Source organism: Erinaceus europaeus, chromosome 17, assembly GCF_950295315.1.
Source record: "Erinaceus europaeus chromosome 17, mEriEur2.1, whole genome shotgun sequence".
NCBI classification, from domain to species: domain Eukaryota; kingdom Metazoa; phylum Chordata; class Mammalia; order Eulipotyphla; family Erinaceidae; genus Erinaceus; species Erinaceus europaeus.
Genome location: NC_080178.1, coordinates 44,390,364 through 44,404,787, shown reverse-complemented (window position 1 = coordinate 44,404,787; position 14,424 = coordinate 44,390,364). Strand labels below are relative to the sequence as shown.

Sequence of the window (14,424 nt, the reverse complement as noted above, 5' to 3'; positions counted from 1 at the left end):
CATTTTTAGCCTCACCAAAAAACCTAAGCCCAATCCCTAAAACTAAATCATCCAAATCAAAACCAGTTTTGGCTTTCCCTGTCACTCGGAGCCAGACTCAAACTGACCCTGCACATAAGGTTTCTATACAAATAGAAGACCCTGAAGAACCTCCAGATTCAGATGTTGATAGCGACAATAATCTCCCACAATCTTCCACCCCCTCTAAAACCAAAAATGACAAAGCCCAATCAAGTTCAGATGATGATAATGATGATGATTGTTCTCAAAAACATAAAAATCTAAATTTTAAATACTTAGAAAAATTTAAAGCGGTGGTTGCTAACTATGGTCCGACCGCTCCTTTTACTGTAGCTTTGTTAGAAGGATTTAGTGATAAATGGCTCACTCCCAATGACTGGAATCGGCTGGCTCGCACTGCTCTTAATGGAGGAAATTATGTCTCCTGGAGAATTGAGTTTATAGAAAACTGTAGGGACCTGGCTCAGCGCAATGAGAAAAAAAAGATTCCTCAAAGACTTGGACTCTTAAAAAACTCGTAGGTGAGAGCCCCTATAATTCCAACGAGGTTCAAGCCCGTTTCCCACCCGGCTTGCTCACCCAGATACAACAGGCTGGCTTAAAAGCATGAAAGCACCTGGCAAGGCCCAGAGAGCCCTATAGTGATTTTATTAGCCGCTTAAATGAGGCTAAATCAAAAGCAGAAAGGCTTTTCAGAGGTGATGAAACTGATAATCCTTGTGTTAAACATTTGTCTTTTGAAAATGCTAATCCCGCTCGTCAAGATGCCATCTGTCTTCACAAGCGTGGCACTCTTGCTGATTATGTTAAGCTTTGCTCTGGCATCGGCACTACACATGCTCTTGGGCTTGTCATTGGTGTCACCCTCCATAACAATAATTTTTCTGCAGGCGCCAGCCAACAAAACAAGACCTGCTTTAACTGCAAACAGCCTGGTCATTTTATCAGAGAGTGTATGGCCACCGCCCAAGTCCAACCTCTTGTATTGGGGCACCCTCCTCCGGCAACAGTTTGTCTGCGCTGCCAAAGAGGCAAACACTGGGCCTCTGAATGTAGATCTAGAAGTAAGATCCAGGGCCAATTCTTAAGCCCCCGACCGTTGGGAAACTTCCTGCGGGGCTGGCCCCTGGCCCCCACACAAAGGATAACCCCTGGGGCTATCAGGTTTGTCCCTCCGGCTCCAGCCCAGCTGCTTCCCCCTCCTCAGCCAACTCCCAATGCCTCCGCAGATCGGCCTCTAGTCTCTGGAGAGCCACCACTTGCAGCGCAGGACTAGAACTCTGTGCCACCTTCCTCACAGTATTAACCCCTGATACAGGCCCTCTGACCATAAATACTGCATTCTTTGGCCCCCTCCTTCAAAATTTGTTCGGCATAATACTAGGAAAAGCTAGTTCCACCCTCCAAGGTCTACATGTGGTCCCCGGAGTTTTTGACAATGACTTCACTAGAGAAATTAAAGTTATCGCCTCCTCTCAAGAAGGCACACAGGTCATTCCACCCAGTGAGCATTTAGCACAACTAATATTACTTCCCTTACAGCACCTTAATAGTAATTTCCATAAACAGTCCCATCTCGATGACCCCCCCCGGGTCCTCAGACGCATATTGGGTCCAACAGGTTTCTCTCGACCGCCCCTCCTTGAAACTATTTTTAAATGGCAAACCTTTTACTGGTATTATAGACACAGGGGCTGATGCCACAGTCATTTCTGAAAAAGACTGGCCACACACTTGGCCCTTAACGGCCTCTGACACCCACTTAAAAGGCATAGGCCAGTCCACTGACCCCAAAGTCAGCTCCCAGGCTCTTACTTGGTCAGATGAAGAGGGCAATACTGGCTCTGTTACTACATTTGTTATCCCTGGGCTGCCAGTTAATCTCTGGGGCCGTGATATTTTATCTCAAATGAATGTCATTATGTGCAGCCCCAACGAAAAGGTGTCCCGGCAGATGTTAAATCAAGGTTTTCTCCCGGGAAGTGGACTTGTAAAAAAACTCTCAAGGAATTAGAGAACCCCTTACAGTCGTCCAAAGGACAGATCAGTCTGGGCTGGGTATCCCTCCCCCTCTGCCTTTTTCCTAATGGCCGTTGACATGCCTGCACCCCAAGCAGAAAAAATTGCCTGGAAAACAAGTGTCCCCGTATGGGTTGATCAATGGCCTTTAACACAAGAAAAAGCCAAAGCAGCACTGACGCTAGTGCAGGAGCAGCTTGCTGCAGTTCACATAGAGCCAACTACCTCCCCGTGGAATATCCCAATTTTTGTCATAAAAAAGAAATCAGGAAAATGGCGATTATTACAAGATTTAAGAGCTATTACCAAAGTAATGTTCCCTATGGGGACCCTTCAACCAGGTCTACCCTCCCCTGTAGCGATCCCCTCTGGCTATCTTAAAATAGTTATTGATCTCAAAGATTGTTTCTTCACTATTCCCTTACACCCTGATGACAGGCCCCATTTTGCCTTCAGCATACCCCAAATAAATATTCAGGGCCCTATGCCCCGTTATCAATGGAAAGTATTACCACAAGGCATGGCCAATACCCATACCCTTTGTCAAAAATTTGTTGATGAGGCTGTTGCTCCAATTAGACAAAAATGGCCTTCCATATATATTCTACATTATATGGATGATATACTTTTGGCTGCTGACCAAAAGGACAGCCTGTTTCAATGCCTAGAAGACCTGACAGCCAGTCTTTCAAATAGAGGACTTCAAGTTGCCCCCGATAAAGTACAAATAGCTGACCCTTATACTTATTTGGGATATGAATTACTTCACCATCGCATGCTAACCCCTCAAATTCAACTACGCACCTCCCATTTACAGACCTTAAATGACTTCCAAAAACTTCTAGGTGATATTCAATGGCTTAGATCATATTTAAAATTGCCCACTCATGCCCTTCTCCCCCTAAATGAAGTCCTTAACGGTGACCCAAACCCATTGTCTCCCAGAAAGCTCTCCACTGAAGCCCAAGATTCCTTAAACCGCACTATACAAGAGCAGACTGTTTTTCAAATTGACTATAATACACCCCTGCTATTTGTTATCTGTTCCACTTCTCATACACCCACTGGTGTTTTCTGGCAAAACTCACTTAAAGCCAAAGATAAGGGGCACCCCCTACTATGGGTTCATCTGCCTGCTTCCCCTCAAAAGGTGCTTGCCACATATCCATTCCTGGTTGCACAGCTGATTATAAAAGCATGAAAACTGAGCCGTCAATATTTTTGAAAAGATCCTGACTCTCTTATCTTACCCTACACTAAAAATCAGCTTGATTGGTTGCTCCAAGCCTCTGATGACTGGCCTATTGCATGTGCCTCCTTCTCAGGCACCATTGATAATAATTATCCCAACAGTCCCCTGCTACAATTTGCTGCTGTGCATCCCTTTGTATTCCCCAAGATAACAGCTACCCAGCCTCTTAATAAGGCCTCCTTGGTATTTACTGACGGCTCTGTTAATGGAACTGCAGCCTACGTATTGATGGGAACCCTACCAAATGCTTAAGGCAACTCTACATAAACTCAAAAAGACTTCCGTCTATGAAACTCGTGGAGTGCCACGTAATAGCCTCAACCATGCTCTTTTTGTTCTTAATTTTCTCAATCTGGATGCACAAGAAAGATCTGCTGCTAACCATCTCTGGCATCCTGAGACCCATAATAGACAAGCCATGTTCAGGTGGTATGACCCCCTCACAATGGAAAGGTCCTGACCCTGTCCTCATCTGGGGACGTGGCTCGGCCTGCATATATGATCAAAATGAAGGAGCTCCTACGTGGCTTCCTGAAAGGCTTGTTAGACAAGTCAATGGAATCTCACCCACAAGGGGAGATTGCCCTGCTCTTCCTAAAAACAGTGTTGATACACTTCCCTAAAGCCCCAAGAATTACTAATGTATTCCGTGCCCAAGAATGTGAGTTCCTGAGGCCCTTTTTTCTTCTTTTGTCTTTCAGGAAAACAACACTAAAATCTGAAGATGGTTCCAAAGAAGTCCAACCGTGTGATGCTTCCTTGTCTTCTCTACATGCCCCTAATATTGGCCATTCCCACTTGTACAGCCCTTGTTTATCAGTGGGAATTCCAGGTTAGAGAGACACAAACCAAAGACTCTCACACTACAGTCCAAAACATTGGCACAGCACGCTATCCTCCTAAAGGTTTCCGGGAGACTGTTGTCATTAATATTTCTCCCAAGACTATATCTAGGACCCATCGGCCTTATGCCTGCTTTCTTTTTGATAATAAGGACCGGAGCAGATGCCTTACTGATGTTTCCACTTGTGGAGGATGCCGCTATTGGTCCTGCATTCTCCATGATGCCCACTTGCCAAGAACCAAAACAGGAAAGCCCAGTAGTCTCAGATTACAAGGGTCCCAGTTTACTATTCAGATTTCTGATCCCTGGGATACCCATTGGCAAGAGGGAGTTACAGGTAAATTATATAATAATGGATACTCCACATATCCTACAGTAACTATACATATCTCCAGACAATTGGCATTGGCCAAGCATAGAGAACAAGTAAATCAAGTCATTATAGAAACAGAGAATAAGCTCCATTCGGCTTTCCAAACAAATTCGGCCATGGAAGTCACTAAAAAATGGGCTACTTGGCCCCTATATCTCCAATATGCAATTAACCTTTTAAGTTATTCTTAGATTTTTCTCAACATTTCCCATTGCTTGCTATGTGCATCCCTTTCACGACCCATTCTTGCAGCAGAACCTTTAAACAACACACTGCCAACTTTTCTAGATGCAACCACAAATGAACCCCCTATGGGGCCCCATCCCTCCGTCTCCTCAGTCCCACTTTTTCTAGAACACATAGGCAATTCATTTATACTGGTATTCCTTTATACCAACAACACTGGCCCTGTTAATTTCACTTGCACCCATAATGTTTCTGTAAGCACTGTCCATGAAGCACCACAATTAGCTTACTTCTGGTGCTGTGGGACACTTCTGACTAGCATAAATACCACTACCCTTGGGCCCTGCCTCATGGTAGCTATAGTCCCCCAACTCACTTTATATGAACCTGATGAGTTTGCATGGCTCCTACACTCCACTCATAAAAGATCTGTTTTCCTCCCATTGATAGTTGGCATAGGTTTAGCTACCTCTACTGGCATAGTTGGTGGGGCAGTAGGACATTCTATTTACTTCTCCCATGACTTTTCTGACAAATTACAACAAGTCATAGATTCCACCACAAACAGTCTAGAGTCACTACAGAGACAGATCACATCTCTGACAAAGGTTACTTACAGAACAGACGAGTCCTTGACCTTCTCACAGCAGAAAAGGGAGCAACCTGCTTAGCTTTACAAGAATAATGTTGTTTTTATATTAATGAATCAGGAATTATAGAACAAAATGTTAAAAACCTACAAACACTTAGTCGAGATTTGAGAAATAGATATGACCCTTCCTCTGCACAATCATGGATGAATTCCCCCTTCTTGGCTGCCTTCAGTCGTGGGACCCCTGATTAGTCTTTTGTTAATGATTACCTTAGGACCCTTTATTTTTAATAAGATTACTGATTTTATAAAATGGCAAATTGACTCCTTGGCATCAAAACCCTTACAAATACATTATGATAGGTTTGATTTGGCTGACAGAGGCTTGGCTGAACCTGAGGGTGACAGACCTCCTTTTCGGAGGGCATAAAACTCAGAATTATAAATTGAGACATCCAACCTTGGCAGGGAAAGGGCACCAGGAAGGGGTGAAAGGCAAAGCACTTCAGGGGGATGACCCTATAGTCCACCTCTAAGTCCCCCGTGAAGCAAACCTGATTTGCATGGAGGTTGGTGTCAGCAAGAACAAACTTCTGCCTTGAAGTTGTCTACACCCTGAAAACTTTGGCTCTGCCTCCCCTCCCCAAAAAGACACCAAGAGCCTTATAAGATGCGGGAAGACTGGTTTTACATTCACCCCACAGAAGGAATCAGGTCAATACTTCTTCCCTCTGGTTAATGCCCACCAAAACTGCTGTTAAGGTCTCTATACCTCACCCATGATTGCCTGCCTCAGTTAAATTGTAACGAAGGGAGGAGATGCCAGGAGCCATTCTCTGCTTGAGAAGCTTTGAAACAATGGAAGCCCTCAAGACAAGTTTTCATTTCCCCCACGGGCAGGCAATTTCCCCTCAGGTAGGCCATTTATCAGAAAGCAAGTGACACACCACATAGTTGTGGTAACAAACATGGTTTCGGCTATTGTATGTTGCAAGGAACATTCCACCCTGATGATTGCTCCCCCTCCTCCTCCTCCTCCAGTACTTTCCCCTTCCCCAAAGCCTTATAATGCCTGTGAACACAATAAAATTTTGCAGCTTGATCAGAATCCTGTCTTGCTGTCATTCCTTGTGTCTCCTGTTCCTTTCATTTCAGGTTCTTGGGTTCCTAGCCCATGTTCATGTCCCGTTGGCAGGGGCATGAATACACTATGAAAACAACCCCCCCACACACAAACCCCCCATGAGGGATCGCTTTAGGAAATGTTCCTGGAAATCTTTGTTTCTGCAAGAAGTTGGAACCCCTGTCCCCTCTTGCCCCACCCTAATAAAATCACATTTGAAGTGAAATTAGAGTGAAACACAAAGGAGGGTGTTTGGCTCTTTGAGTCAGCCTGAGAACTCTTGTCTTTGGAATCCAAACATTCAGTGATCCATCAGTGACACCCAGCAGGCAGGCAAGCTCACCTCCCTTCCTTCAGAAATGACCAGGAAACAGGCGGTGGGGAGGTGAGAGGGAGATACGGGGAGAAAAACAGACAGCAACACAGCTCTGAATGAGGCACTTGCAGGTCAGATCTTAGTCAGGGCTGGGGGAGCTCTGCAGTGCTTTTGTCAAAACTTTCTCATCTCAACTTGTTACTTCCATGTGGAGAGTGGTCCTTAAGCCTTGAGGGGGTTGAACCCCAGGTTCCCTCCACAAAGAGATCAGCATGTGCTTCCAGCCTCAGCTTACAAGAAGCTGAATGGACCACTGACCTGCAATAAAAGAAGCCCTCCCCCTGGCCAGAGATAAGATTAGCCCTACTCTCCAGGACCAGCCTGATCATAAATTCCTTTACTAGCCACTTTGTTCAGCATACTAGCAATGGGCCTTTCCCCAATAGTCCTTATTTGGAGTGATCCTCTTCTATTAGTTCTCTCCCTTTTTTGCCACTTTTATTTCTTTATTTTTTCTATTTGTTTATTTATTCCCTTTTGTTGTCCTTGTTGGTTTGTTGTTGTTGTTGTAGTTATTACTGTTGTCATCATTATTGGATAGGACAGAGAGAAATGGAGAGAGGAGGGGAAGACAGAAAAGGGGAGAGAAAGACAGACACCTGCAGACCTGCTTCACTGCTTGTGAAGCAACTCCCCTGTGAGCAGGTGGGGAGCCAGGGGCTCAAACCAGGATCCTTATGCTGGTCCTTGTCTTTGTACCACCTGCACTTAACCTGCTGTGCTACCGCCCAAATCCTTTTCTTCCTTTTCTAACCATATATATATATATATATATATATACCTGTTATATATATATACCTGTTATCACCCCAATAAAATTGAGTTGTCTCTCTGAAGTACTCCCAGAAGTTCGTGTCTCCACACGACCACGCCTGGCCCTTGGTACCTCCATGGGCCTCCAGTGGTCCCCCAACCCTTGCCTCCATCAGCCGAGGAGGTGGTGGGGTTTTGCAGATGCAGCCCACAGTTCCATAGAGACATTGTCTTTGGGATGTGATGCATTTAGTATAGTCAGTGCTGTCAAATTTGTTTATTTCCTTGTTCCCTTTTATTTCTTTCTTTATTTATTGGGTAGTGCTGAAAAGTAGATGTCTTGGGCTAGCAAGAGAGCTCACCTGGATAGTGAGCTGCTTTGCCCTGTACTGTATGTGGCCCAGGGTCAATTTTGGTCCCCAACATATTGGACAATGCTTCAATGCTGTGGTCTCTCTCTGTCTCTGTCTGTCTCTCTCTCTGAAAAAGGTGGCATGGAGAGGAGAAGCCCCAGGCATGGTGAAAAGAAAATAAGAACTATTTTTAACATCAGGAGTTGGCAAGTAGAAGTCCAGTGGCCAAAGCCAGCAGAAGGAATGGGGTCCTATCCAGGAGATGTCTCCACCTCTACTACTATCCCCAGGACCCACTGTGGCCTCCGGTAGGTCAGGCCATAGTGTTGACAGGCCAGCCCCATGGTGGGCATGTACACAATGGGCATGAACCCTCCACATCAGACGTCAGCACCCGGTAGAAGAGCTTCTCATTCTGATTCTGGAGCGTCATGGGGATGATGTACCTCAGGAAGGAAGACAAGAACCAGGCTGAGGGCTCTGGTGGTGGCTCATCCCATCCCCATTTGTGAGGGTCCAGGATTGACTCTCTTGCCCCCACCTGAAGGGGAAGCTTTCCACGTGGTGTAGCAGTGCTGCAGATATCTCCCTTATTTTCCTTCTCTTACTTGTCACTCATTATAAAAAATGGTGGTCAGGATGGTGGATTCATGTAGGCAGCAAACATTTCCCTTCCTGAAAGCTGGATGCTGTCACATGCCAGCTTTGACATGAAAAGATATTTGCATTATTGTCACTTGAACTTGGAAATCAGAGATAGAGTCCATGAAATCCACTACCTGACGCACTCGCTCCTTCTAGGTAGGTAGAAATAGAGGAAGGGACTAGAGAAATATCTCACTGGTTGGGGAGGACTTGCCTTGACATGTATGTGGCCCAGGTTGGAGTCCCAGCACCACACAGGAGGGTGATAGAGCACCAGGAAAGCTCTGGTGCTGTGGTGTGTCTCCCTCTTTCTCTGTCTGAATCTCCCTCTCTCTCTCTCTCTCTCTCTCTTTCACACACACACACACACACACACACACACACACACACACACACACACTCACACACACTCACACATGACATTCAGGAAACCCCATTTCACCTCCCCCTCCCTTAAGAATGGCCATGGGAAGGACTGGAAAGATTTTAACCTGATTTAGGGCAAGCAGAGAGAAGCCAAACACCTTGCATTTTCCTACCTCTGGGAGTAGAGTGTCTCAAAACTTCCCCCTAGACTTCAGTTCACAAAGGGTCTTGATTTTTTTGTTTGTTTGTTTCAAGAGGGTAAAACCATCAGGTGGACTTTCTGTCTTTCGAGACAGAGGGAGAGGAAGAGGGAGAGAGGGAGAGAGAGAGAGAGAGAAAGAGAGAGAGAGAGAGACCACAGCACTGAAGCTTTGTCCAGTGATTGGGGGCCAGGCTCAAACCTGGGTGACTCACATGGCAGAGATTACCTAGCTGAGTTATCTGTCCAAAGACCAGTAGGATTCTAGTCCTTGAGGCTGTGCTTTGGTCTCAAGATTCAGCTTTAGTCTCTGAGTGGCTGGAAGTAAGCTTCAATTCCATTTACCACTCTGATCACTGATGTCCCCAGAACCCCATCTGTCCTGTTGGGGGCAGGTTTCACTAGTATCACATGTGACAGTAGGATCCTGGAGGCAAGGAACCCTCTTCTCTCCCTCCACCCCACACAGCGTCATTCTCCTCATTCCAGGAGCCGAGGGTCCCACCAGAAAATCCACACAGTTCAATGAAGGCATTCATTCATGCTTCTCTCTGGTTGACTCAAATGCCACCTCTTTTTAAGGGGCTTTCTGGGTTTTCATGGATGGAATCCTTCCCAGTCAAACAGATAGAACCTTAGGGGGACCTGCACTGCTCTGGGGGCCAGGTTGGGTTTGGGGTGCCTGCAGGAGTGTATTAGAAAGCAGTTGGCCAGAGGACACCACTGATCTATCCAGGTCACTCTGCTGCCGCTCGTAGGACCTCATGACACAGAGCAGCTGCACGTCCTGGCTCCGGAAGCAGGGCGGAGTCAAGCCATGTATGCACAGCTGCAGCTGCTCCTCTAGCATGAAGGCCATGCCCTGGAGAGGAGGAAGAGAGGCAGACCCATGGGTATCTAGAACCCCACCATCTAGCCCTGAATTCCCTGCAGATTCCGAGTGGGGGTGGGGAGTTGGAGCTGCATTTGAACTCCAGCTCTGCTGACTCAACCACCTGGCACAGGTAAGTCAGGGTCTACTCTGTGCCCTAGCTTCCTCCTGGGAATTGGGGCACCATCTCTGCTTGTGAACTGCCTGGGGTTTGGGTCATCACTGTGTTGTACCTAGTTGATCTTGATATAGCTTTTAGCTTTACAGAAAAAAAAGGAAATACACACACACACACACACACACACACACACACACACACACACACACATATATATATATATATATATATATATAGAGAGAGAGAGAGAGAGGAATAGGATAGAAGATACACACAGATTGGCACTCTCTTTCATTTGTTTTTAATTAATTTATTTTTTTGTTATTACTGGGGCTCCACTACTTCTCAAAAAAAACATGATAATTTATGTATTGCTGTTGCTGGGGGGCTTCACTGGCTCCAATATGATAATTTTTACGAGAGAGAGAGAGAAGCAAGGAGAGAGGGAAAGAGACCGTAATCCCAAAGCTTCCTCCAGTGTGATGGGGCTGGGCTTGAATCCAGGTTGTGCACATGGCAAAGCAGCACACTATCCAAGTGAACTTTCTTTTACCCTTACAATACCACTAAACATCTCCTGGGTGTTCAGTGCTATTTGAAGTCCAGCTAGCACAGCAGAAGCATTTGAAAGCCTCTTATGTACACAAGAGGCTTAAATTCTGCCCCCACTTGCATTGGATGGGGAAGGGGAACTTTAGGAGCAGTGAAACAGTGCTGCAGGTATCTGTCCTTTTCTTTCTCTCTCTCCTCTCTCTGTGTCTTACCACTATTAAAAAATGGCCACTGGGGATTGTAAAGCCTCAGCAATAACACTGATGGCAAAGGGTGAAGGGAGAAAAGAGAGAATGAAGACATAAAGAGACAGAGAGAGAAAGAGTTATACTAACAAGGAAAGATGTACTTTAGGAAAGAAGAAAGAAAGAAAGAAAGAAAGAAAGAAAGAAAGAAAGAAAGAAAAGAGAGCATGAACTTAATTGTCAAAAAGCAGACTGATTTTATATTCTCCATTATTTTTCCCTTTTGTTGCCTTTGTTTATCACTGTTGTTATTATTGTTGTTATTGTTGTTGGATAGGACAGAGAGCAATCAAGAGAGAATGGGAAGACAGAGAGAGGGAGAAAAATATAGACACCTCAGACTTGTTTCACTGCTTGTGAAGGGACTCCTCCTGCAGGTGGGAAGTTGTGGGCTCAAACCAGGATCTTTATGCTGGTCCTTGCATTTTGCACCTTGTGTGCTTAACCCACTGCACCACTGGCACACCGTATATTCTCTATTATTTATTTAAGTGTTTTGTAAAATTAAAACTCAGTGTGCAAGTATCTGCAGGATTTTGCCACATCTCCCTGCAGATGTGAAAAGCTGCCTTGCAGCTTTGTACTGCTTTACAGTTTCATTTTAAATTTATTTGTGTATGATACAGACTGAAATTGAGAGGGAACAGGGAAGTAGAGGGGGAAAGAGAGACACCTGCAGTACTGCTTCACTGCTCATGATGCTCCCCCCTGCAGGTGGGGGCTGGGGCTTGAAGTAGGGTCTTTGCTCATGGTGGTATGTGCTCTACTGGGTGTGCCCAGGCCCCTGCCATTCAGACCATTTGACCCCAACCAGGACAGAGGGGTTCTGACAGCACTTATGGAAGAGTAAACTGAGGCTCATCTCTGTCTACAGTACTACAAAGTCACATGGTTAGCACAGGCAGTTCAAATGCACTTGAGAATGAGGATTTATTTATTTTTTGTTCATTTTTTTGCCTGTAGATGACTTGTTTTGCAAAGCTGTTGGTTGTGAACCAATGTGGAAAGAAAGGTTGAGTCTGTCCCTGAAATCTTTGGCACTGCTGGGATGGTGTCCTGTCCAAACAAAGGAAGTGCTCTGAAAGGCTGGTGAATCATTCCTTAAACAGAATTCCCTGTGGCCAGCTCCCTGCTTTCCAAGAGTCTGTTTGTAAGCCTATTGTTCTTGACTCCCAAACACCAAAACACCAAAACACTGCTCAGCTCTGGCATATGGCAATGCTGGGGTAGCATCTGTGACCTCTGGCATTCATCTTTGATCTCCATCATCAGCCCATGATAGGGATATTTTTTTCAAACTCGGTAAAGTGGCCCAGCCAGTGTGGTTTTCCAGCTTTGTATTTGAAGCCTTCAGGCATTGGCTCTGAAGCACTGACTCTCTAGCTGTTGCACTGAAATCTTGACCACAGTGTCACTGACAAGTGTGACCTGGGTAAATGACCATACCACTTTGCAAATAGCATCACCTCATGGAATTTGGTTTTTTTTCCAGGTATATTAGAAAGGAGCAAAAGACATTTGTCTGCTGAACTATGTCATCATCATTGTATGCATTATATCATTTGAAAGGATTGACAAAAATCAAAGAACTTAGGACAGGATATGACCTATTAAGGTGCTGTATGATTCTTTGCTATTATTGTTAGTTTTAATTATATGCTATTGAGGCGACCAGTCAGGCAAGAGTCAAGCAACCAGGGCATTGTTAGAGAAATAACAGCTTATGCAGAGATAACAAAATGGTTATGCAAAGAGACTCTTATGCCTGAGCCTGAGCTGAACAGTGTTCTTGCACAGAAGACAAAAATAAATAAATAAATAAATAAATAAATAAAGACAACTTAACCTGCATTTCAATCAATTGATTTTTACATTCTCTCTCCCTCGCTCCCTCCCTCCCTCCCTCCCTTTCTCAATCTTTTTTTTTTTTTTTTTTTAACCAGGGTTATCACCGTGGTTTAGTGCCTGTACACCACTCCCAGGACTTTTTTACCCTTACTTTTAAAAAAAATATTTATTTATTCCCTTTTGTTGTCCTTGTTGTTTTATTGTTGTAGTTATTCTTGTTGTTGTTGGATAGGACAGAGAGAAATGGAGAGAGAAAGGGAAGACAGAGAGGAGGAGAGAAAGAGAGACACCCGCATACCTGCTTCACTGCTTGTGAAGTGACTCCCCTGCAGGTGGGGAGCTGGGAGCTTGAACCAGGAACCTTACGCTAGTCCTCGTGCTTTTCCCCATGTGCACTTAACCCAGTGAAGCCTGAATCCTTAAAAAAAATTTTAATGTATTATAGGAAGAGATAAAGAGGAGGAAAAACAGGAGAGGAGGAGGTGGAGGAGGAAGAGAGAGAGGGAGAGAGAAACTTGTAGTACTGCTTCACCACTTCTGAAACCTCCTTGCCCCTCATAGGTGGGGACTGGGATCTTGAACCAGGGACATCATGCACAGGGACATGTGCACTCTATGAGCGGCACCACCCATCCAGCCCCCAATAGTCCCTTTCATAGGTACCTCTGATGGATATTCCCATTCAACAGCAGTCACCAAGTATTCTGTGTGTTCAGATGCATTGTGGATAGGCGGAAATAAAAATGCCCTATTGTAAATGTAGTGGACATCCTTGGAGTGTCTGCCAGCTCAGGGTCTCCACCACCATCCAGCTCACACTCCAGTATGTCACACCAAGATGTGTGGTCCTTCCTTCCAATTGGAGTATCCTATTCTTTCTCTCATAATTTAGCATTGAGATGATGTGAAGGCAGAACTTGTATCTTTTGTATCTTAAGCTAAGATAAGCCTGGGATCTGGGGGCAGTCTATGTGAGAAATTGGGGAGGAGGAGGAGAAATTGCATTTCTTTTTATAATTTTTTATTTTTATTTCTTTATTGTGGGATTAATGTTTTACAGTCAACAATAGTTTATACATGTATAACATTTCTAATTTTTTCACACAACAATACAATCCCATGGGATCCTCTGCAATCCTGTACCAGGATCTGTACTCTCCCCACCCACCCCAGAGTCTTTTGCTTTGGTGCATTACAGATCCATTCTTAACTGTCCATGCATTTACCCAAGATTCTTCAGTTCTGTTCTTGACTGACAACTCCATAATTTTGGGATGCAAAGTCACTCGCCCTGTTTCCAACTTGTTATTTCCAAAGAGAAATGTGCTGCCCCTTCTTCCACCCAGGTTTTCCCACCCTCCACAAAAGGAAAATAAGGATCTCTTGAGTAGAGGCAGACCAAAGCACTGTTGGTAGACATTTAACAGGCAACACAACTGTCCCCACACTAAACCCAGAGTTCTATCCTTCATGGAGCTCCATTGGCAATCCCCATATATTTTCATGAAGCTCTATAGACCCCGAGATCAGAGGGAGGAAACTGGGAGAGGAGGGAACTTGCAACCCCAGAGGGCAATTACTTGTCAAAAGCCTTGGCATCTTCATCTCGCTGCTGCTTCTGCACATCTTCATCCCATTCTTTCTGTAGGCTTAAATTTATTTTGTTCCTTCAATCGTGTTATGCACAC

General features: G+C 44.9%; 1 pseudogene; it reads right to left on the bottom strand.

Moving 5' to 3' along the window:
- Positions 1-9,973, bottom strand: part of LOC132533981 (NADP-dependent malic enzyme, mitochondrial-like) — a 37,312-nt pseudogene extending 27,339 nt beyond the window's left edge.
- Between the last annotated feature and the right edge of the window lie 4,451 nt (positions 9,974-14,424).